Source organism: Urocampus carinirostris, chromosome 1 (genome assembly GCF_059441175.1).
Source record: "Urocampus carinirostris isolate Australia breed hairy pipefish chromosome 1, RoL_Ucar_1.0, whole genome shotgun sequence".
Classification (NCBI taxonomy): domain Eukaryota; kingdom Metazoa; phylum Chordata; class Actinopteri; order Syngnathiformes; family Syngnathidae; genus Urocampus; species Urocampus carinirostris.
The window spans coordinates 34,475,015-34,487,136 of NC_142349.1; positions in this window are offsets into that span (position 1 = coordinate 34,475,015).

Sequence of the window (12,122 nt, forward strand, 5' to 3'; positions counted from 1 at the left end):
TTTCTAGAAGAAAAAGGAAATTATGTTATAAAACTTAAAATCTTTAGTTTTTAGTTTGAACTATTTTTATTGACACTTTTAACAGCAAATAAACAATGTGAGGTTTGAACAATTCTTCTCGACACTTTTAACAGCAATTAAACATATTCACAACTTCATTATATCATTTAAAATATTAAAATTTTTTTTTTTTTGGTTTGAACAAATTTATTGACACTAATAACAGAAAACAATCATGACAATCTCAACAACAATTAAGCACATTCACAATATTATATTTCAATATGACGTTTTTAACAGCAAACACAATGTGAGGTTTGAACAACCCTTCTCGAGAATCTTAATAGAAATCAAGCATATTCACAATTTCATTATATAACATCTTTGTTAGTGTCAATAGATCCGTCCAGGCCAAAGTCGATTGTCCTTGGTCTGAACAAATCCACCGACACCAACAGCAGCAAAACAAACACGACAATCTCAACAGCCATCAAGCATATTCACAATTTTGTTATATCTGACAATATGACGTGACGATATGACGTTTTAACATTTTTTCCTGACATTTTCAACATCAATTAAACAATTTCAGAGTTATTTTCTTTTAACAGTAGTTAACCAACGTGTAAAGGGCAATACTATTGTGCAAGGGCATAGCTCTGACATCCCACCCTCCCAAGCAGCATCCTTCCAGTCCTCTGTGTGGGTCCTCTCCCTTCTGTGTGGGTCCTCTCCCTTCTGGGTTCCACAACCCAGGCCGGGACCCCCACAGTGTAGCTCCGGTTCCCCCCTCCGGGTGGGTGCAGAGGATTCTTCTTTATGGCTGCGTCCTAGGCCCACCGCTCGCAGATTGTATGGTATCTGCAGCCATTTAGAGCACAGCCACGGAGGGGGATCTGCCTGCACCTCCATACCAGCAGGTTTCTGGAGGTCCAGATGGCGTCCTTGATGGCGGCGAGAGTGAGCCAGTCCCTGGCAAAGTCGTTCTGTGACATCCTCGACCGACTCACCCCGTAAAGCACGTACTGTGCGTCAGGGACCTCCCCTGCTGGCAAGTCCGGCAACTTTCCTAGTTGGTCGGCCATTGTCCACAAGTCCTCGGAGGCGTTGCACTCACAAAAAAGGTGCCTCACCGACTCCTGGGCGCCACAGCCAGGTCCTGGGATATTGATCCATTCGACAAATCTATCTTTTCTTAACATTTGTGCCAAAGGTTCAATGCAAAGAACATAGAGAAGGGGAGACATAGGGCAACCTTGACGTACACCGCAGTTGATCTCGATTGCTTCCGATAAATTCCCGTTAATCATGAATTTGCTGTAGATGTCTCGGTATAGCAGTCCCACCCACTTGATGTATTTTTGGGGAAAAACACATTTTTGCAATACCCTGAAGAGGTAATGGTGCGAGACTCGATCAAATGCTTTTTCAAAGTCTAGGTTTAGGACCGCTAGTCGCATGTTTCTGTCTCTCGCATAACAAATGGTGTCACGGATCAGCATGAGACTGTCGCTGATCTTCCTTCCCACGATGGCACAGGTTTGGTCCGGATCAACCAAGTCTCCCAAGACTACAGACATTCGTGTTGCAAGAAGCTTGCTGAAAATTTTACAGTCCACGTTTAAAAGCGTTATGGGTCGCCAGTTTTTTAAGTCAATTTTGTCTCCTTTTTTGTGCACTAGAGTAACTATCCCTATTCTGAAACTGTCTGGCATGTTGTCTCGACTGGAAAATTCGTTAAAAACAGTAATCAGATCTGGTGCTAAAATATCCGAAAAAGTCCGGTAAAATTCGAGGTTGAGTCCGTCCTCCCCGGGTGATTTGCCTTTTTTCATAGTCTTTATGCAATCATTCAGTTGGTCTTGGGTAAAGTCCGATGTTAAAAAGGGGTCTTGACGCACTGATCTTGAAATATGATCTAATACATGCCCCATTTCATTCTCATGTGTTTCTTTCTTTTGAAATATTTTTTTGTAGTAGTCTTTGACTAATTTGGTTATTTCACTACTTTCCTTTGTTATTTGCCCGTTTTCGTTTTGAAGTTTAAAAAGCCCCTCATTTTTGCTCATAATTTTTTTAAAATGATAGCGTGTACATTTTTCCCCTTCTTCTATTTCTCTTTCTCTGCTTCTTATTATGATGCCTTTGCTCTTTATTTCCGCCAAAGCGTTTTGTTCTTGTTTGGTCTCTTTGATTTCATCATTAAAGTCCATCCCCTTGTCTGTTAGGATGAAATAGCGTTGGTGTCTTCTTTGTAGTCCCGACATGCGTTTCATCTCTTTAAGTTTCTTGTTTTTCCCTGCATTTTTAAAAAAGGTATGTGTTCGTTTCTTTGTCATTTCCCACCATTGTGCTCGTGAATCATACGAGTCTTGAAGGGTCTGCCAGTCTTTGTACAGCTCCCTGTATTGTGCGGCTAGAGCCTCATCCTCCAGCAGGGAGCAGTTTAACTTCCACAGACCCTTCCCAGACGAGAGAGAGCAGGACAGTAGCAAGTGATCTGAAACCAGGAATTAATCTTGCATCACTCTGTGTTAAACCCCTTGTAAATATGTAGTCTATTCGAGAGGCTCTGGCATTGTCACTACTGAACCAGGTGAAGCCCTCCTCTCCTGGATGTATGGATTTGAAACAGTCCTCCAGTTTAAATGTCCGGCACATGTCTTGTAATAAAGTTGATGTTTCATCTACTTTAAAATCCTCATCGGTTCTCTTTCTATCCTTCCTACTTAGGATGCAATTAAAATCTTCTCCCACGATTAGTGGTTGATGGCCCAGCATATGCGACTGGATGTCCTCTAAGAGTTCGTACCTGAGTTGTCTGTCGGCATGGCCGTATATGTTAATGAAGTTAAAATCATTCCCTATATAAGAAAGTCTTGCTAAGATTGCGCGTCCGTCTCTCATCACAGTACTCCCCTTTATGATGAGTTGAGGGTTGTTTATTAAAATGGCTACCCCATCGTTACGGTTTTCGTTCGAGCCACTTCATAATGACGGATATGGCCAAATCTCTTCCCACTGTTTATAATTTTTTAGAAAGGGGATGCAGCATTCTTGTAGTAAAAACACATCCGTTCTGATAGTTTTTAAGAACGGTAAAACACTGTGAGCCTTAACCTTTGATCTCACACTTCTCACATTGATAGTAGAGAATGTAATGTTCATAATTGTTGTTAAAGTATTTAAACTACTTAGACAAAACCGGGGGATCCGAGTCCATTCTTTGGTGATCATCGAGAGTGTCACCTGTGTCAGACACATCACTTAAGAGCAGTACCTCATTTGGAGACTCACCGGGGAAAACTCTGGAATCCTCTGACTCCCTGTCTGTGGTTCCAGGTCTTCCCCTTTTTTCTGGGTTAGGGGGTGTGCCAGAGGACCTATCGAGGGGTCTCTTACTTCCCTGCCCACAAAGGGTCAGATTTTTTCCTTCCCCGACTTCCTCCGGGTCAACTTCATACAGTTCCCTTGTGGGCTTTTTCATCGGCAATCGGCTTTCTTCTAAATCTCTTCTCTTTGTTTCCGGTGTTTTCACCACTCCCAATTTTGTCTTACTTTTACCCCTCTTTCCAGTGCCCGTATGGGTTGTTGGAGAGTCGTTCGCCTTTTCGATTTGTTTGTCTTCTCCAAATCCCGGCAGTGGCGTAGCAAACAAATTTGCTAATTTGGACTCTCTTCCAGGCCCTTCCTGATTAATATGTGTTTTTGGAGTGGCAGTTGCCTTTTCTATTTGTTTGTCATGTCCAAATTCAGGTATTTTATGAGAAATCGAATTAGAATTTCCAGGTCCTTCCTGATTCAAATTTGATTCTCTGGTCTCTCCTCCAGGGGTTTTGGTAGTGACATCTGTTTTTTCAATTTGATTGTCTTGTCCATTTTCTTTGTGCATTGATCAAATTCATTGGGTATTTCCATAACTTTATTCATTTCCTGTTCATCTTCATTGGGTATTTCCATAACTTTATTCATTTCTTGTTCATTTTCATTTGGTATTTCCATAACTTTATTCATTTCATTGTTTTTGTTACATTTATTCATTTCATTATCTATGTTGTCTGACATCATTTCATTGTCTTTGTTGTCTTTGTTAACTGCCTTCCTAGCTTTCAATTTGTTAGCAAACGATTTCGGGCAGTTTCTAAAGAGGTGATTCGTTTCTCCACAGAGATTGCATTTTCTGCTATTGATACATTCCTCAAAGGTATGTCCAATTGTCCTGCACTTTCCACAAAAAATTTGATCACATACCTCAGCCAGATGCCCATGCTCACCACATTTGCGACAGAGTTTCGGTTGCCCTTGATAGTGGATAAAGCCACGGTTTTCCCCCAGGAATATAGTCGACGGGAGGTGTTTCAGTCCCTGAAAGCCCTGAGGATCTTGCCATTGTTGGACGGGTACCCTCCAGGCACCAGTCCAATAGCCTTTCTCATCCCTCACCTTCATAGCCTGGCCTTTTACCGAGCAGTATCTACTCAACCAATAACAGACGTCATCAGCACTGACTACCTCACAAAACATTCTGACAATGACAATCTTGTTAGCATTATCAGTCAGCTTCTCCACTGTAAATCTAGAAAACTGGGGCCTCACTTCCTCAAAGCGATTCCAAAACTCTTGATAAGGAGCCGCCGTTTCAAAACTTACATCAAAGCCCTTGCCTGAAGGCATTTTTATGACAGCATGTATCTCCTCCTTTTTAAACTTCAGAAGCTTTTCAATAAACTTGTTAATAAAATCCAGCCTTGACATTCCCTCCGAAATTGCCACAACATCTTTGAGCAAGAATCTTACGCAGTTACGTCTCCGCCCGCCGGTATAATGCCCGGCCATGGCAAGACTCGGCTGCTTTACTTCTAACTATGTTAAAATGGTTAGAATTGTAATATTAATAATTAACAACACACTTAAAACCGAGACTTTTAACAGCAGTTAACCAATGTGTTAAGGGCAATACTATTTTGCAGGGACATAGCTCTGTATCACAAGTACAATATAATTTAAGTCCATTAGTCCATCGTTCCCGGAGGTACTGCAATATTGGGCCGATCTTTTTAAGATATAGCAAAGTAAACTAACAAAGCTAACTCCCGAATACTGTAAAAATTTAAAAATATGACAAAAATATATTCAAAATTGGGTAAAGTTATTCAGCATAATAAATAACCTGTATGACTTCCTGAGCCACGGTGACCACAAGTTATATGAAAATAGTTCAACTGTCGATTCAGGTTAAATGATCATTGTAATGTAACTTTAAAATATTCTACGTGCTGACGCCATTTTCTGGCTGAAATCATCATTGCAGCCTCTGTCAAACTACTTATATGGAACGTGCATGTACATAAACTCTTCCTTTTTTCATCTTTTGGGGGGTTTGGGTTAGCATTTGGAATGTATTTGAAACAGTCATTTTCTTACTTTCACCATTCTCATTCTGGAATAAAAGAAATCCTCAACCATCTCATCTCATCAGCCGTACCGCTTATCCTCATTAGGGTCGCGGGGGGGCTGGAGCCCATCCCAGCCATCTCCGGGCAGTGGGCAGGGGACACCCTGAACTGGTTGCCAGCCAATCGCAGGGCACACAGGGACAGACAACGCATTCGCTCATTCACACCTAGGGACAATTTGGACCGGCCAATTCACCTGAAATGCATGTTTTTTGAACGTGGGAGGAAACCGGAGTGCCCGGAGGAAACCCACGCAAGCACGGGGAGAACATACAAACTCCGCACAGGAAGTCTGGAGCTGGATTTGAACCCACGACAGGTTCCCATGACATGAACTGTGCCGCACAAGCGCTAACCACTGCGCCGCCGTGCTGCCGAAATCCTCAACCATGTGCGTGAAATTACTCTCCACCTCCTCATCTCTCTGGCCACTTTTCCTCCAGCATAATGTGCTGCATGGCCAGAGCACTAAAATAAATGTAAGATAAAAGTAGATAGGCACAGTGAAAATAAATATATCAAGGCTCTTTGAACTCAGTTGGGCATTGGTAAGACAAATTTAACAGAAAAAATATGAAATTTTAAACTTTATAAGGACCCCTCAAACTACGCACCACATCTTTAAGCTTTATTAAAAGAAGAAAAAAAAAGAAACCTCTGCCAGAAATTAATTTTCAAACATAATCGGGAAACGCAGTCCCCCGTGTTTTTAACGCAAACGTGTGCCCTGGGTAAAAAAAGGTTGCGTAACACTGCAATCATTCCTACATTCAAAGTACTGTACTGTAAAAGTAAATAGATCCAATCAAACAAAATAACACAAACTTACTTAAGTTTCAGAGATGTTTTTGTGGTATTTAATATAAAGCCCGGCAGCACTGCGGCGCAGTAGTTAGCACGAATGCGGCACAGTTCTAAGGTCATGAGATCAAACCTTCTGTGTGGAGTTTACATGTTCTCCCTGTGCTTGCGTGAGATTCCCCCAGGCGCTCCGGTTTCCTCCCACATTCCAAAAACATGCATGTCAGGTTAATTGCATGGACCAAATTGTCCCTAGGTGCGAATGAGCGAGTGAGTTGTGTGTCTCTGTGTGCCCTGCGACTGGCTGGCAACCAGTTCAGGGTGTCCCTTGCCCACTGCCTGGAGATGGCTGGGATTGGATAGGCTCTAGAACCCCCTGTGACCCTACTGCGGATAAGCGGTGCAGATAATGGATGGATGGATAATATAAAGCTTTATTAAGGCATTTTTTACACTTTTATCCATGTTTATTTTGTCTGATATGTGTTCTTTGTTTCTGCAAAATGTTTTCGTTCACTCTCAAAGCAGTTCAAGGGTCAGGGAATGTAAACAATATTTGGAACATTTTTGGGGAAATTTTGTTGGTGTATGCCCCTTACTTACATCGAGATAAAAGCTTTCATATTTGCCCCATGTGACCGAGGTGAAGATGTTCGGCACAGTGTGCTTACAACATGTGAAACTTTAGACTGTACATAGTTTGGGGCAACTAGAAAGACTTGATCCTAATGCAACAAAGACTTATTGTGCCGTGCTTATCGCTGATAACGTCACCATAGTGCAGGGAAACGAGATGAACTGCGACAAGGGTAACATTTTGCACGGAAAAAATAGCGACCTGATGGACTGCATTTCAGAGTTGACTCATTTCAGATTTTACAAGGCTATTTGGGCAAATTAAATTACCTATTTCATGCTCTCTAAAGAGAAATGTGCATCCAGTTTGTTTCATTAATAAAACAACGACAAATCACTTTTATTGTCAGCTTGGATGAAACAGTAAAAACACGATGGAAACAAAAACCAGGGGAAAAAATAAACAAAAGGATGCATTTATAGAAAGGAGCTGTGCAGAATTTGGAACCTTTTTACTCACTGCCGCCCTCTCCTGGCTTGTGTAATCATTGCAACCTTAGTCAGTTCATTCAAAATGTGTGAGCAGGTAAATATATTTTTTAGATAGCAAATGGACTCCATATCTATAACGCTTAACCGGTCACTGAAGACCTACCTGCTTGTTGGTGGCATTAGGGTTTTAGTGTCTTGCCAAAGGACACTTTGACATTGAACTCGAGGGAGCAGGGAATCATAACTGGTCCTAAGAAGGACCACTCAAATAGACTCTTCCTCTTTTTTTTTACCCTGGAGTTTGGGTTAGCGTTTGGACTCTACTTATAACAGACCTTTTCTTGTTTTTCACCATTTGCATGCCACACAAACAAATAGAAACAAAATAAAACCCGCGGGGAAGAGCATGATGTCACTTTCCAGCACTTCCCGACCCCCAATTCCTACTACCTAGTGTGTTCCGCCCTGGACAGCTTTTATAAAAGTAACATCAAAGCAGATAGGCGCAGTAGAAAATAAAGCATAAGGGCTCTTTGAACTCAGCTATGTTACACATACCTAATAGTCATGTCAAGTCATATTTATTCGTATAGCTCTTTATCACAAGGAGTCTCAAAGGGCTGCACGGACCACAGACTAATGCAGGCTACAGACTTATTACACCACCCCCTGATTTAAAACCTACATGAGGGCAAGGAAAAACTCAAAAGCCTCAACATGAGGAAAATGAAGAAACTTGAGAATGGACCGCACATGAGGTAATGCCCCTTGCAGGATGACCAGCCTGCAATGGATGTTGCATTAACAAATAATACACAGATATTGTCAACATAAAATATAGGTTATTCATATGCTATAGAATATAAGTGTGTTTTAAGCTTAATATTTGACTTTCAGCCCTTTAAAGGACACCTCAACAACCCACCGCACATTTAAATAAATTCTGTATAGGAAAAAAAGGAAGGACGCTTGAATATATAAACAAAATACAGAAACAGGTGGGAATTGAATGGGGTTAATAAAAGAACAACGGAAGTCAAGCCAAAAGATTTCACAAAAATAATGTGTTTTATGGGCCCCTACTAGTTCAAAAATTCGAAAAATATATTTGATATGAGTTAAAATCAAATGCCCTCGATTTGTATCCATAATCAGGGTTGGGCATTTAAAATCAATGATGACAATGTCACTGCAGCAGTATATATATATATATATCTCATCATCTCTCATCTCATCAGCTGCACCGCTTATCCTCAGTAGGGTCGCGGGGATGCTGGAGCCCATCCCAGCAATCATCGGGCAGTGGGCAGGGGACACCCTGGACTGGTTGCCAGCCAATCGCAGGGCACACGGGGACAGACAACTCACTCGCTCAGTCACACCTAGGGACAATTTGGACCGGCCAATTCACCTGAAATGCATGTTTTTGGAATGTGGGAGGAAACCGGATAAATAAATGAAAACCTATACATGTACACATAAGTCTAATGCCACTGAACATTTTGGGTGGTTGCAAGTGAAAAAATATTCATAAATGACTGAGTTATCGCACTTCAAGTTCACTTCCAAACCCACGCAAGCACGGGGAGAACATACAACGACCTCAGAACTGTGCCGCACACGCGCTAACCACTGCTCCGCCGTGCTGCCCATATATATATATATATATATATATATATATATATATATATATATATATATATATATATATATATATATATATATATATATATATATATATATATACGTATATATACGTATATATACGTATATATATATATATATATATATATATATATATATATATATATATATATATATATATATATATATATATATCACAATTGTTTCAGAACAAAAGCCTAGAGAATCAAATAAAAAAAGCAGCAATGTAACAAAAACACAAATATAAAAATGTCAAGTTGTCAACATGTCAACTATACCTTCCATTGCACAATATTTTGAAAATAAAGTAAGAAAGTGCAGATAGGGTAAACAATACATTCTAAAAAACATTTACCAATATAAAAATTAAATATATATTCTACGACAACTGTTGAACAGCAAAATTTAAGGAGATGCAAAGCAAAAAAATCGATAATGTAACGAAAATGCCCTTTTGTTTCTATCGTGACAACGGATTTACATGTTTTTGTCCAGTAACATTTGCACATTTACATGTTTGGTTCCGCTCCTTGCTCATAGGACTGTAAACGTTTTTCGAGTGTTTATGTAAATTTGCTATATTAGCAGAACCCCTTTACCACACTAATGACACCTAGCATTGTCTGTTTGGAGAGGAAAAAAAGAAGCCAGACTGTGCTAGTATTCCCATTTGCCTTTGTCATATTGAGCTTCTCATAAAGGTGCGGTTGCAGTTTAGCCCTCTTTTTTGACTGGCAAGCAAGATAGTGCAGGAGGCCAGGTAGGGAGAGGAGCTTAAACAGGTATAACAGAGCGTGGTTGAGAGTGCTGGGTGAGATAGAGAAGGAATATTTATATACAGAAGCAGCGCTTTGAGGAAACTGGTAGAGGGGTGAAGTGTTGATCCGAGGACCATATTATCCCAAGAGCCAAGAAGAGACCTGCAGGTTCGAGATCCTTCCCCATTTGGGCCCCGGTGCTGTGGAATGCTCTTCCCCCTGAGATTCGATTTGCAACCTCAGTGGAAATGTTTAAATCTATGCTTAAAGCACATTTCTATTCTAGAGCATATGAATAACCTATATTTTATGTTGACAATAGCTGTGTATTATTTGCCCTCATGTAGGTTTTAGATCAGGGTATGGTGTCATAATAGTCCGTGGTTTGCAATAATCTGTGGTCTGCGCACCCCCTTGAGACTCTTTGTGATTAAGGGCTATACAAATAAACATGACTTGACTTGATATTATAGATCTGATCCAAGTACTTACCAAAATGAAAACAAAATCATACTTTGGATGATCATATTGATGATTTTTGTCGCATATCTGCAAGAGTATTTTGGAGTATTTCCATAGTAGTATTTTTGTATTATATCTGGAGTATATTTCTAGTATTACTGTACAGTGGGACCTCGCTACTTCCCGGTTCGACGTTCGCGGATTCAGAGCTTCGCGGTTTTTTGAAGGGTTTGCAGATTTTCACTTTTTGCGGGAATCCCCCTCGACCGACGACCCTAGCACGGCGCGCCGTTCTCGTTTCCCGGTATTGTGCCCAAATCCGACTCCCGTACAGAATCCTCCCCCCCCTCGCGCGAACGCGCATTCTGCTGCGCTTCCGACAAAAGCGATCGTATTCTATGTAATACGCTTATTGAAACCATAAAGCGGGCTAATTAAAATAATTGGGCGATCGTAGTCTATATAACGCGTTTATTTAAACAATAAAGCGCGATCGTATTCTACAAAATGCGTTTGTTAACGCGGATGAAAAAGTCACCAACGTCACGTCTCCCGCTCGGGCCGCGATGGCTCTACATGGTGCTACACGGCCCTCGAATGGCTCCGGCCGACGGACGGGCGGGCGCGGGGGAAAGAGGTAGGGGGGACCTGTGGGGTTAGGGGGCAGTGAAGCGGAAGCCGCACCAAAACCGCACGCCGGTGTTGTGCCCAAATCCGACTCCCGTACAAAATCCTCCCCCCGTCGCGTGAACGCGCGTTATGCTGCGCTTCCGACAGGCCGGCCTCCGCGCGGAGCGCCCGACCCGCTCGACTTGTCGCGGTGTCATGTGTATCTCGCCCGAAAGTACCCGCGCCGCAGGTTAGGTGTAGATAATGAGATGAGATTTGCAGATTTTCACTTTTTGCGGGTGGTTTTGCTTCCCATTAACCGGGTCTAACAAATAATAATAATAAAAAAAAAATCCCAAAAGAAAATGTTTTTTTTTTTTGAAGGTGCGCCGCTACTTTGCGGATTTTTACTCATTGCGGGTGGTTTTGGTCCCCATTTTCCGCGATAACCGAGGTCTTACTGTATTTGTATTTTTGTAGTATTTCTGTTGTAATATTTCTTTTGTAATACTTTTGTATTATAATATTACTTTAATTGTACTTTGCTTCAACATTTTATATAGTATTTACATAGTAGTTTTTTGTAGTATTTCTGTGTTTTGTATTAAATAATACTACTTGTCTTCCAAATAGCACATAATTTATAACTTTGAAAACATAGGCCAACTGCTGTGCATTTCTTTTTCATGACACAACTACATTTCTTTAGTGTGTTTTCAAATGTGAATGATTTGCTGAATAAGAATGTAAGTTTTTCTTATTGTTCTCTTCACATTATTGATTAATATTTGTGACTTTTATGTACCGGTATATAGTATTTTTGTATTTATTTAAGTATTTTGATGGTTGCCACTTTATTTTGTATACAGTGTATTTATATTTGATTTATTCAAGCATTTGTGCAATTGACAAATATATTTTTACGTGTCTTGTTAATTCTTTGGTGGGGAAGGGTGTCTGGGGGTGAGGGGCGCTCGTAAGGGCGACTCGCCCAGGGAATAATTTGGTGGTCATAATATTATTTTTATTATCAATATTTAATGATAATAATCAAAACCGAGGGCAGCATGGCAGCGCAGTGGTTAGCGCGTGTGCGGAACAGTTATGACGTCATTAGATCAAACTTCCTGTGTGGAGTTTGCATCTTCTGCCTGTGCTTGCGTGGGTTTCCTCCGGACACTCCGGTTTCCTGCCACATTCCAAAAACATGCATGTTAGTTTAATTGGCCGGTCCAAATTGGCCCTAGGTGTTAATGAGCGAGCAAATTGTCTGTCCCTGTGTGCCCTGCCACTGGCTGGCAAC